This window comes from Ranitomeya variabilis, chromosome 2 (genome assembly GCF_051348905.1).
Source record: "Ranitomeya variabilis isolate aRanVar5 chromosome 2, aRanVar5.hap1, whole genome shotgun sequence".
NCBI classification, from domain to species: domain Eukaryota; kingdom Metazoa; phylum Chordata; class Amphibia; order Anura; family Dendrobatidae; genus Ranitomeya; species Ranitomeya variabilis.
In genome coordinates, this window is record NC_135233.1 from 814,412,232 (window position 1) to 814,426,223 (window position 13,992).

General features: G+C 44.8%; 1 long non-coding RNA gene across 1 annotated transcript; it reads right to left on the minus strand.

Moving 5' to 3' along the window:
• Window positions 1-661: 661 nt before the first annotated feature.
• On the minus strand, window positions 662-1,742 carry LOC143807904 (uncharacterized). Its single transcript, XR_013221830.1, has 3 exons — window positions 1,364-1,742; window positions 849-1,044; window positions 662-695 (listed from the first exon to the last, which is right to left on the minus strand). It is a non-coding gene; the product is annotated as an uncharacterized LOC143807904 (long non-coding RNA).
• Window positions 1,743-13,992: the final 12,250 nt, after the last annotated feature.

Sequence of the window (13,992 nt, forward strand, 5' to 3'; positions counted from 1 at the left end):
AAATTATTGTGTGAAAAACTAATTTCAAGATGCCGGCTATGTTGCAAAAATAATATAAAATTTAAGGTCTATAAAAGAATTAAAAAAAAAAAAAAACCCAGACTTTGCTGATCTGATCGCAGGAATGTCCATGACGTTAGGATCATGTGATCGAGACGTCATCATTATTCCTGCGATCAGAACTACACTGACTCAGAACGTAACCTGTCATGGACTACAAGGACTCTCGCTTAACCTAAAAAAATTACCGCGGATGGCCAATATGCTACGCTGACTACATTGATGGCCAATACACTATGTGCCTGGGAAATGTACTATGTGGATACGTGGCTAGAACGTGTACTATGTGGCTGCGATATAGTGGCCTGTAAATATACTATGTGTGTGGATGCATAATGTACGTGGCTGGCCAATGTACTATGTGGCTGTGCAATATGCTATGTGGCTGGGCAATGAACTATGTGGCTGTGCAATATGTTATGTGTCTGGGCAATGTACAATGTGCAATATGGTATGTGGACAAAATACTTACTGTCGGCGGCCAAGTATTGGTCTTAGGAACTGTAGTGCCCTGTTGTACTTGTAGGGCACCGACTTGCTCGCCACAGCACCACTCCTCGATTGCTCCTCCTCAGCACGCAGCCCCTTATTGAAACGATCCTTTATGGATCGCCATCTGGTCCTCAACTTTTTCACTGTGAATGCAAAGAAAAAAAAAGGTTACATATGTAGCATTTTAAAAGGATAAAACAACCGTGTGTGATGCAAAGTTTAGGCGTTGATAGCATCACACACGGTTGTGTTTATCCGGGCAAGATGGGTCATAGCAGCGTCTCAGCAATACTCACTAAAGGTGCCTTTGTCCTTCGCTGAGGCACTGTCAAAGCCATCCCACAGCGACTTTGCCACCTCTGCCCACAAACGCCTCGACACCACCTGGTCCATGTGCCGGGGGTCACGGCTGTCCCACAACGGGCCACGCTCCTGGATGCTGGAGATCAGGAGCTCCACATCTATACTCTCCCTGTGGTCCCGTTGTGAAACCTAGAAAAAGTAGAAAACAAAAAGGTTACAAATAGGCAAATATAAACAACCATCATCAGCACCTGGCATGATTTGTACCTTTGCCCTATCCTTTGCCATTTGATGTATGTATATTGATGGTTTCTACACCTGTATTTTTGAATGTTTTTGTGCAGGGAGTTCAACTGTATGTTACCTTCCCCCAAATACTTGCTGCCCTGAAAAGCTATATGTAATTAAGCTTAGTAAACATCCCTAGTGAAACCAGGTTGCTCCTAATGTTCCTCCCAGCAGGATGCTACTCAAAAAAAAAGATAAAAAAAAAACAACAAATACTCACTTGCCGGCCTGACGACACATCTTGGCACCGATCTCCCTGCTCCCGCTGTGTGCCTTCCCCCTCACTTGAAGAAGCCTGTAAAAAAATGTATACAAAAATTAGTGACAATGCTACAAATGGCAGCGAATAGTAAGCAACTGGACATAATTACTCACCGCACTCCCCCTCGCCGATTGGCTATGCTCAGAGTCACTCGCCATTATTGGAAGTTTGCTCTGCAATGAAAAAATGAGCAAAAAATCACATCCAAAGCTAACAATGCCACATACAATAAAACATTAAAACAACCACAATTGACTGTTGACTGATAGGACAATGCAAACTCAAAAAGCGACACCACAACGCCATACATTGCAAGAGAATACAATAGAAGAAACAATACAAGAATAGACCCAAACAAAATTAAGCAAAAATAGACACCTATGTCCAAATTTTAAAAAATAAAAAATTAAAAAATAAAGAGGAAAAAAAAAGGCACAATGAAATAGCAAACTGCACGCCATACTTTACAATAGCAACAAGACATGATCCAAAACACCACCATCTGGTGACATCTACCACAGAAATACATCTGAAAAAGGCGATAAATACCATTCTAGATAATAAGCAATAAACATTACGGGACAACCGCTGTTACAATATACAGCAACCAAAAGAAAAACCATAGTCAAATAGAAAAGAGAACACAAGAAATTTTTAAAAAAGGGCCCAAACAAAAAAAAATAAAAATTTAACTACACACTTGGCTATGGAAACATTCAATACAGGAGATATATATATGGAAGCCATACAGAAAACGACGTAACCATAATACAATTTAACATATAATGGCATATAGCAGCACGGAACAATAATATACAAATTAAACATCATAAATGTAGCCCCCCACCAGCAAGAAAAGACACTCAAGGAAAGAAAAAAAAATGCCAACAGCATAACCATGAGCCTAGAAAACGCCATACGGTTACCCCAACTATAGAAGCCAGAAAAAGACATGCACCACAAATTTTACAATAAAAAATCTTACAAAAAAAAGGCATTGAACATCCGCATGACACAAGAACAACCAAAAATAAATCCAAAACCAATCCAAACCCAGCAAGGCCGCACACAAGAAACGCCAGCATATATCAGAAACACATTAAAAAAAAATGTTAGTATTCAATAACAACCTACAGTGCCATAACCGTACAATATCACAGAGCAAACATTGCACAAATTAAATCAAAAACAAGAAATAAAACACAGAAAAAAAATTATGCTAAGAGAAATATATACTTACAGGTTTGGAAAGCAGGTTGCTCCTCTCTTCTGTCTGCTCTGTGTGCTCTGTGAAAGACAATGGCAAACCCCCCCCCCTTTTTTTATATATATAGTGCTTATTTTAAGTGTCTAGACAAAGTCTAGACAATGTTTTGCATTTTTGAAAGAAAAACGCATGCGTCGTACAACGCATCACGACGCAAGTACTTGCGTCGTCTGCGTTGTCAATGCAAGTCAATGGGAAAAAAGGCGCATCGACGACGCAAACACGACGCAAACACGACGCATGCGTTTTTTAAAAAGTCTGCGCCGCCAAAAAAATGCAACATGTTGCGTTTGCCGCGCCCTGGCAGGTGCGCCCTAACGCCGCATGCGGCGTACGACGCACCAAAACGCATGACAACGCATGTACATGCGGCGCCATGCGGCCCCAATGTTAAAGATAGGGCCGCACGACGCATGCGTTGCGATGCGGCGACGCCGCTGCGGCGCACACCGCAAATGTGAACGTAGCCTTACTGCATCCTGATACCTGCTCACACTTGATGTAGTTGGCAGGATGCAGTCTTCAGGTTCGGAGGGGGCAGACCAAGCGTCTGGAGCACTCCCCAGGTTCAATATCTCCCTAGGGGCGATGCTGACTAACTTTCCAAAGCTTAATGGAAACAATATTATGTTGTGGAGCTGGACTGAATGTATTAGGGGGATAATGAGAATGCACCCTATGGAGCCCGCGTTGCAGGCAGAGGTTGCCATAATGGCACTAGAGGGGGAGGCAAAAGATTCAGTGATGTTGAGACCTCCCCGACAGTATTACAAGGTCCTACATATACTTGAGGAGACGCATGAAGACCCCACAGATGTAGGGGAGCTGAGGTCACGCTTGTTTAGTTACATGCAGAGGGAGACAGTGAACCACTACATGAATGTGTTGCAAGAGATCCACACAGCCGTGACCAGAAAAGGATGGGTGGGAATAAGCCCCATTGACGTAGTACTCTTGGATCAGTTGGTGACTGGACTGAGAGACGCCCTACTGAAACAGGCCCTGCGAGAGTGCTTGACAGTGAATCGAAATATGATGTTTGCAGAGGTGGGAGGTGAAGCGCTGGCACGAGAGCAAGAACAGGGGGTGACAGTGCCAGTGGCGACGGTTCGCAGCGGAGTGGTGGCCGTGAGCTCGGTTTTTGAATCAGGCTGGGCCGAAGACCTGCGCAGGGAAATCTTAGCCATAAGGGAACATTTGACAGAGACTAAGAAGAAAGTGACTTCCTTGAGTGTCCCAGAGACCAGAACTTAGTCAGTCGAGATGGGGAGGAAGGATAGCTCAATGGGAAGAACTCCCTACCTGCTTTCTATGTGGAGAGCTCGGGCATATGGCTCGGGTCTGCCCACAACATGGATGGCCTCTACAGCATCGCCCATTAAACTAGGAGGCTCCGGGTGGATTAAGAAGAATCAGAAGTCCCACTAATCTAGTTCCAGTGTGTCTGTTAGTCTGGGCCAAAATCGATGGGCGAGCTGTGTGATGCCTGGTGGATACCAGTTCTCAAGTGACCGCGATGCCAGAGGCGTACTGTCGAAGACATTTCTCCGAGGTGATGAGGCCTGAATGGGGGCGAGTGATAAGATTGACGGCCACCAATCAACTACCCATCTCAGTCGCAGGGGTGGCATGGATGCAAATTAAGGTCTGCAGAAAGGATCTGGGCCACAAAGGAGTGGTGCTGACCTCGGGGGAACATAGAACAGGGGTACACGGTCACCTTGGGAAAGAATGTGTTGAAAGTGTTTGAAAGTGTGCTGATGAACGAGGCTCCTGATATACTGCAACATTGGAGTCCACAGACACCCCAGAGAAAGTTATTCCAGCAATTGATACAGTCGGCACAGGCCCAAGAAGCCTCCGGTGAAGGGAAAGTGCTGGGAAAGGTAATTGTCCCAGCTACAGGTGGACTGAAAATACCTCCTGGACAGACCATGCTATCCTTGCCTGTCCGGGCCTGCACGCCCCTGGAAGGGGTAGAGATACAATTGGAACCAGCCACTCTGGAGAATTTACCACCCGGGTTATTGGTCACACAGACGCTGGCTACTAGTGTTGAGCATTCCGATACCGCAAGTATCGGGTATCAGCCGATACTTGCCGGTATCGGAATTCCGATACCGAGATCCGATACTTTTGTTGTATCGGGAATCGGTATCGGGATTAATATCAATGTGTAAAAGAAAGAATTAAAATAAAAAATAGGGATATACTCACCTCTCCGGCGCAGCCTGGACTTTACCGCCGTAACCGGGAGCCGTTGTACCTAAGAATGCGCGCTTGAAGGGCCTTAGATGAGGTCACTGCGCTCTGATTGGTCCGTAGCGGTCACATGGGCCGTCGCGACCAATCACAAAGCCGTGACGTCATCTTAAGGTCCTTTACGCGCTGATTCTTAGGAAGGAAGGCTGCCGGAAAGAAGCCGAGGGTGAGTATATACCTAATAGGAATATACTCACCCTCGGACGCGCCCTGCTTCTTTCCGGCAGCCTTCCTTCCTAAGAATCAGCGCGTGAAGGACCTTAAGATGACGTCACGGCTTTGTGATTGGTCGCGACGGCCCATGTGACCGCCACGCGACCAATCACAAAGCCGTGACGTCACCTAAGGTCTTTCAAGCGCTTGAAATACCTTAGGTGATGTCACGGCTTTGTGATTGGTCGCGTAGCGGTCACGCGACCGCTACGCGACCAATCAGAAGCTGCGGACGTCTTCTAAGGTATTTCAAGCGCTTGAAAGACCTTAGGTGACGTCACGGCTTTGTGATTGGTCGCGTAGCGGTCACGCGACCGCTACGGACCAATCAGAGCGCAGTGACCTCATCTAAGGCCCTTCAAGCACGCATTCTTAGGTACAACGGCTCCCGGTTACGGCGGTAAAGTCCAGGGCGCGTCAGAGAGGTGAGTATATCCCTATTTTTTATTTTAATTCTTTCTTTTACACATTAATATGGATCCCAGGGCCTGAAGGAGAGTTTCCTCTCCTTCAGACCCTGGGAACCATCAGGGATACCGTCCGATACTTGAGTCCCATTGACTTGTATTGGTATCGGGTATCGGTATCGGATTAGATCCGATACTTTGCCGGTATCGGCCGATACTTTCCGATACCGATACTTTCAAGTATCGGACGGTATCGCTCAACACTACTGGCTACTGTATGTGAAGGAAAGGTACCAGTGCGCTGTATAAATTTAAGGGAAGAACAGCTCACTTTGTCCCCCAGGAGTGAGTTAGCCCAAGTCATCTGCATGCCAGAAGAATTAATACTACCCCAGACAGTCCAATTGACCGCAAGGGAAGAAGACCATTGGATTGCAGCTGTAAGAACTCTCTCTGTGTCAGAGCCATTCCAGCAAAACGAGGGGCGGAAAATACTTGACCAGATGTGGGCTGAACTTACTGGGCTTACACCTAGCCAGATACAACAAGAGGACTTTGGCTGTACCACGGCTATCACCCATAAGATCTGAACAGGGCAAGTGGCCCCCGTGAGAGAGCGATATTGTCAGATTCCTCCACATCTGTATCAGGAAGTAAAGAGGATGCTCTCTCAGATACTACTGAATGGTGTGAACTGGGAAAACCAGAGCCCGTGGGCCGCTTTGATAGTCCTTGTCAGAAAAAAAGACGGAACCCTTTGATTCTGTGTGGACTACCGTGATTTAAACGCCTGTACCATATGAGATTCATATCCACTACCCCGTGTAGAAGAGTCCCTCTCTGCCCCTGGACACGCAAAGTATTTTTCTACGCTGGATCTGGCTAGTGGCTACTGGCAGGTGCCAATGTCGGACCTCGACCGAGCAAACACTGCCTTTATACTAGCTATGGGGATGTTTGAATTTAATCGGATGCTGTTCGGGCTGGCAAATGCTCCAGGAACTTTTCAATGGCTCATGGAGAAGAGTATGGGGGACCTGAATTTTGAAGCCACACTAATCTATCTGGACGACATAATCATCTATGCTGGCACGTTTGATGAACATCTGCAATGACTAGAGCAAGTATCGAGCTGACTTCAAGGGCATGGCCTAAAAGTGAAGCCCTCAAAAGGCCACCTGTTCTGTACCCAGATTGAATACCTACTGTATGGCATATGGTTTCAGCTGAAGGGGTAGAACCATCCTCAGAGAAGATTGAAGTGGTACGAGACTGGCCCACTCCAAAGACCGTAAAAGATGTAAAACCTTTCTTAGGACTAACTGGCTACTACCGGTGGTTCGTGAAGAACTTCACACACATAATGAACCCGTTGCTGGAACTGTGGAGGGGCGTTCCGTCTGGAGCGAAGAATCAGGAGATACAATGGGGAGAACAGCAGGAACAGGTGTTTCAAACTCTAAAAACTGCCCTGACAGAGGCACCAGTGCTGGCCTATGCTGATTTTTCACAGCCCTTCATTCTTTCCACGGATGGCAGCCTGCAAAGACTAGGAGCAGTATTATCACAAATCCAACATGGAAATGAACAGGTGATTGCGTATGCGAGTCGCTCCCTCCATGACTCCGAACGAAATCTCGACAATTACAGCTCCTTCAAGTTGGAGCTGCTGGTACTGGCGTGGGCTATGACCAAAAAATTTGTGGAATATTTGGCAGGGTCTGAAGTGCTGGTGCGTACTGACAATAGCCCGTTGGCTCATCTGGAGAATGCAAAGTTAGGGGCCTTAGAACAACGCTGGGTAGCAAGAATGGCAAAATTCCGATATAAAATCACTTACCGCTGAGGGGCCAAAAGCACCCATGCAGATGCCTTGTCCAGAGTCCCACGTGGAGAGTCTGGTCCTAATCAGGATGAAGAACTTGAAGATGAGGTAGTTCCTGTTGTTTGAGGTACTGTCAGGACATTGACAGCGATGCAGGATCAGGTATCGGCGGGTGTTCCAAAAAGTATCCTGAGACAGCCTCGTGATGAATGGGTAAGAATTCAACAAGAAGATGAGGAACTCGCACGGATCCAGTCTTGGATGGCCCTACAACAACTGCCCAGCAAGAGCGAGAGAGAAACTCTGACCACAGGGGCTTTGCAAATACTTTGGCAGTGGGAAAGTTTGCATCTGAAAGACGGGTTCCTATACCGGCAAATTCAGCTACAGAAAGCTTTGCCCGTTGTCTAGCAAGTGGTGATTCCGGATACACTGGTGCATGAAGTTGCAAAAGAGGCCCATGAACAAGGAGCACACTTTGGTCCCGGAAAAACTCTACACTGGCTGCAAAAAACTGTCTATCATCCCCTACTGAAAAGTGCGGTTGAAGAGGTGTGCCAGCAATGCAGGAACTGTGAGCTGACAAACCACCAGAGCAGAGAGCTCCTTTCCAGACGGTAGTGAACTCAACCCCATTAGATGTGCTGATGACTGACTATATAACGATAGGACCAGCTTGCCAAGGATACTGTGGAGATCAGACTGAAAGAATCCATTGTGTCTTTCTCCTGAGACAGCTGGCTTATTGCAAGAAAACTAGAGCAAAGTTGACATTTCCTTTTATGGAACTAATCACGGGTGCATTTCTTCTTGTAATTGTAACCTTTTACCTACATACCAAGCTGAACCTTATCTCTAGTATAGGCTGTTATTGTATAAGGATGTGAAATATGAGCGCTTGTACGCATGTCTGTAAAATGTTTAACTCTTTTTATAAAGGAGGGGTAGAGCTCAGTGGGTCAGACGCGCTCCTGGGCTTTCCCTGTATATGATCACACAACCTTTTGTGCTGCGTGTCATTTCTATGGGATCCCTACCTCTAGTAAGCCAGGGACTGAGAAGGACTTAACATTACTCTGGCGCACCGAACAGGGACCTGAGAAAAGAGTATTTGCTCGAGATTTACCTGCGGATACGGACAACGGAGATCTGGGATAATGGACGGCAAATGAACTGAAAAACCTGGCCAGGTAAGAGACATTATTAGTTCTCTTTTATCTGCCCTGTATTATCCGAAAGATCTCTATGAGCCGTGTCACGCTGGGTTAGTCTAGTAGTGAGTAGATACCTATAAAACTCGGGTTACCATATTGTATAGACTTATGAGTCCTGTCCCTGGCAGTGTGTGAACAGTGTGAAGGTTGTGGTATGTTGTGAAAGAAGAGCAAAAGTGCGTAGAAAATAAGCCGAAATAGTTGGGGTATAAGCCTTATACACGGAAGTCAGCCTAACTGGGTCATGTGGTTGCGTTCTTCTTCTCCGCCCATGCTTGACTCTTATTAAGTGCTTAAACCTCCTTCATTTCTGGATAAGGTTTGATAGAATGAGCCCAGGACGCGGAATCATGAGCCTGGGACAAGTATGCTAACTGACACAGAAAGTTTTGTGATCTGTATGGTGTTGCTGGGTCTGTTTGCGTGCATAATAGCACTTAAGTACGTCCTGCATATTAGAAGAAATGGAGCAGACAAGCCTTTCAATATTTTAGCTCCCTAGGAGAGAAGGCAACGAGACATCACCATAGAGTAAGTGATTGTCCAAACGTCACCTAGGGTAGTCATAGCTAATATTGAAAAAGAAAAATGGGAAATAAACAGACAAAAACCGTCTTAGGACAAGTGGAAGCAGCAGATATCATACAGGAAAGATGTGGAAAGACAGTCAGAAGGCAGATTAGAAGGGTAAGAGAAAAATTGGGAATTTCAGAAGCACTTATGTTCAGTACAGAATGGGAAAAACTGAGTAAAGAACGAGGTGGAATTATCAAAGACAATGGGTGGGAAGAAATCATACACTGTATGATAGAGGTCTCAAAAACAGCAAGAGAAGAAAATTGGAGATATGATCCAGACACTTTCAAATGGTCTATAGGAAGGAAAGGATGTATTCCACCTTCTTACCTAGATCCAAAAGCCCAATCATTTGTACCATCTGGAAGAGCAGAAGGAGGAAAACAATTTCCAGCCTTGTATCCCAATCTTGGTGGGGTAGGAGGATGGGAATGTTCACACTGTGGACAACAAAATCCAGATTGGAGAAATGATTGCCTAGCCTGTGGTACACCTAGATATGGCGCTGTACTTGCCCCTGTTAGGGTAGTACAAAGACCCTTTAGGGAACCTGGTGCTGACGGGGTAATGAACACCAGATATCATCAGACCAGACGATACTTTCCTTGGTCCCCTGCTGAGGGTATGTCACTCTTGCATAATGCACCGGATCCCACTCAATACCCCATAAGGTTTGCGCAGTATATACAACAAATCATGCAGACTCATGCTGGGGTCTGGGCGGACGGGGAAGAATTATGTAGAATGAAAATGTCCCCCGGACTTTTTCAGGAATTATTGACACACCTACAGCCCAATAGACCAGTGGCAGAAGGGGGTGCCTTACAGACAGAAGCATCAGGTACCCAGTTCACAGAGGCATTAATAATTTTCATGAGAGGAAAACGGAGGGAAAGGGGGTCTACAGGTGTGATTATGCAGAAATTTGGGCAAAGTATTGAAGAATATAGTCAAGAACTAGAAAATAGCTTTAGGGATGAAGGATTGGATTTGACTGATGCTTCAGTAAGGAGACTTTTTACAAAACAATTAATAGAGGGGCTAGATCCGAAAATCAGAGGAAAATTTAAATCCTCTACTCCAGATTGGAGAACAATTGAACAACCAAATATTGTGAAACAACGATGTTTAGGAATAGCCATGGATATGAGAGAGAATCGTAAGCCTGTTAGAATAGCACAAGCTAATACAGGAGGAAGAGTGAGACACAATTTTCCTTGCCACTACTGTAAAAAGCCAGGTCATTTCCAAAGAGAGTGCAGGAAGAAGTTGGCAGATATAAAGTCAGGCAAATTTGTTCCCAGAAATAACCCTTCCCAAACGGACAACCAGCAGAAATCTACCATCATAGATGGTTCCATACCAGATTCAGATTGACTCGATGTGTTACAAACTTCCCTACCAGCTAGAAGACCTATGATACAGGTGAATGTGGGGGGGAGAGAGATTCCATTTTTGATAGATACAGGTGCAACTTCCTCAATTTTGAATCAAGATTTTCTTCCGAATCCGGAAGATATTTCAGAACAAACAACTTTTGCTGAGGGTTATGATGGGGTAATTCGAACACTGCCATATACTGTGCCCCTAGAGGTCTCATTAGGACCTAAATGTTTTGCATCCAGATTTTTTTATGCCAGAGGTGCCCCAACATGTCTGTTAGGAACTGATGTACTAAAGAAATTAGAAGCTAACATCAAATTTAGGGAAGATGGCACAGTTATGCTGACTATCCCTGATGATGCAGAATCATTAGAACAATATGTCAGAATTCAGGCTTTTGAGGATTATACTGAAGAAAAAGAGTACAACACAGATCTAGACCTCTCAATGATCCCAGAAACACTGTGGGCACAGGGTGACACTGATGTGGGATTATTGCATATTTCTCCTGTAAAATTATCTGTGCAACCAGGAGCTGTTCTCCCACAGCTCAGACAATACCCTGTGAGTGCCCAGCAGGAATTAGCAATTACAAAACAGATAGAGGGATATAGAGAGAAAGGAGTTTTGGTAGAGATACAATCACCTGCTAACACTCCTCTGTATCCAGTCAAGAAGAGAACTCTTGATAAGGGTTCCATGCCCAAATATCGTATGGTACATGATCTAAGAGAAATAAACAAAGTTCTAGATCCAATCACCCCAGTTGTACCCAATCCTCATACGTTACTATCACAGATACCAGCCAGTTCTCAAGTGTTTACTGTAATAGATCTTTCAAATGCATTTTTCTCGGTTCCTTTACACCAAGATAGTTGGCATTTGTTTGCATTTACATTTAAGGGCAAACAGTTGGCGTGGACACGCCTTCCACAGGGAATGATACACTCCCCTACTCTTTATTCAAATGCCCTACAAACAGTTCTTCAAAGGTTTGAACCTGAATCACAGGTAGTAATTTTGCAGTATGTGGATGACCTACTACTTTGCTGCCCAGATCTAGAAACTGCAGAAAGGTCCACTGTGAGTTTACTATGTTTTCTAGAAAAAGAAGGGTGTAAAGTGAATAGACAAAAGCTACAAGTTTGTCAGATCAAAGTGGTCTTTCTAGGTCATTGCATTTCTCAAGGTAAAAAGCATCTTACACCTCAAAGAACTGAAGCAATAAGACAGATGAATGAGCCTAGAAATCATAAACAGCTACGAGCATTTTTAGGAATAGTGTCTCATTGTAGACAATGGATTATACATGCCAGTCAACTAATGCAACCACTGTATGACTGTGTAAAAAGTGAACCTTATTTGTTGACAAAAGAAGGTCAGATTTCGTTCCAACAATTAAAAGATGCCCTTGTTTCAGCTCCAGCGTTAGGGCTACCAGACTACACCAAACCATTTCAGCTTATGGCTGCAGAAGTTGATTCTCATGCTACAGGAGTTCTTACCCAGAAGCATGCAGGGAAACAAAGACCAATTGCATATCTTTCAGCAAGGTTAGATCCAGTAGCCAGGGCAGCGCCAACCTGTGTACGTGTAGTTGTTGCTGTCTCACTATTGTTGGACAAAGCATCAGAAATTGTCCTAGAGCATCCACTCACAGTTCAAACTACACATGATGTTTATGGGATATTAAACCAGGTCCAACCAAAACACATTTCCATGGCCAGACATTTGCGGCTACAGTGTTCTTTGCTGCTTCCCTCTACTATCACATTTGCTAGGCTTCAGACTCTCAATTTAGCTACACTGCTACCTCTCGAGTCTGAAGGGGGGAATAAGGACACTGATCCACACGCAAATTTTTTCCCTACAGACACACATGATTGTACAGAGCTCATTTTACAAGAAACAGCAGGCTTACCCAATGTATCCGAAACACCACTTCAAAATCCAGATTTAGAGCTGTTTATAGACGGTAGTAGGTTTGCAGATGACACAGGTAACTTCCATACAGGGTATGCAGTTGTGTCAGAATCTGAAACTCTCAAAGCAGAACCACTTCCACCAAAACAGTCTGCACAAGAAGCAGAACTAACAGCATTGATTGAAGCGCTAAAAATAGCTGAGAATCAGACAGCTAATATATACACTGATTCTAGGTATGCACATGGTATTGTGTTTGATTTTGGAGTAATCTGGAGAGCTAGAGGTTACATGACAGCGTCAGGCCAACCTGTAAAACATGCTTCTCTGATCAAACAGATCTTAGAGGCTGCACAAGAAACAAAAGAAGTAGCAGTAATTAAGGTAGCTGCACATGTGAGACTCGACACTAGGGAATCTAGGGGAAATGATAGGGCTGATAAAGCAGCCAAAGCAGCAGCAGTCAAACCCTTACGACAGGTTCATACTGTAAACCTCACAGAAAATACTGAAGATAGACTGAGACAAGCACAGGAAGATGCAGGAGAAGAGGAGAGGGACAGGTGGAAAAAGGAAGGGGCAGAAGAACAAGCAGGAATTTGGAAGAAAGATGGACTAATATGTCTACCTAGAGCCTGGTACCCGATTGTAGTTGGTGGACTACACCACCCTACTCATGTGTCTGCAAATGCAATGACACTACTGGCAAAGCAAGTCTGGTTGGCTCCAGGTTTTGGCAACTACGCAAGAGACTATTGTGCTGCATGCGTTATATGCCTGGCACATAATCCCGGACAGACGACAAAGACCCCTATGAAGCACCACGTCCGACCTCTCTATCCGTTTCAGCGATTACAAATAGACTTTATCCAGCTGCCAAAAAGTAATGGGTATGAGTATGTGTTGGTGTGTGTGGACATGGTCTCAGGGTGGCCAGAGGCCTATCCAGTTCGGAAGGCTTCAGCTAAAAACACTGCTGTAAAACTAGTTGCCGAACTGATACCCCGTTACGGTCTCCCTGAAGTGATCGAGTCAGATAGGGGTACTCATTTCACTGGAGAAATATTTCAAAATGTACTGAAAATGTTGGGTGTTGAAAGTCAGTTACACACTCCATACCATCCTCAAAGTTCTGGTAAGGTGGAACGCATGAATGGAACTTTAAAATTAAAAATACAGAAAGCCATGGCTGAAACAGGAAAGCCTTGGACAGAATGCCTTCCACTGGCCCTTTACTCAATACGCAATACCCCAAGGGGTAAGACTAAACTGTCTCCATATGAAATTTTGTTTGGCAGGACTGCCAATTTAGGATGTTATTTTCCACAACAACTTGTGTTAAATATTGAGTCATTGACTTCTTATGTGCAAAATCTTCAGAAACAATTAACTAAGGTGCATGCACAAGTTTTTGCTTCCCTTCCAGATCCTGACAACATTGAAGGAAGTCACAAGTTGGAACCAGGTGATCAAGTCTATGTAAAAAGACACACCAGAAAGGCTCTAGAACCAAGGTT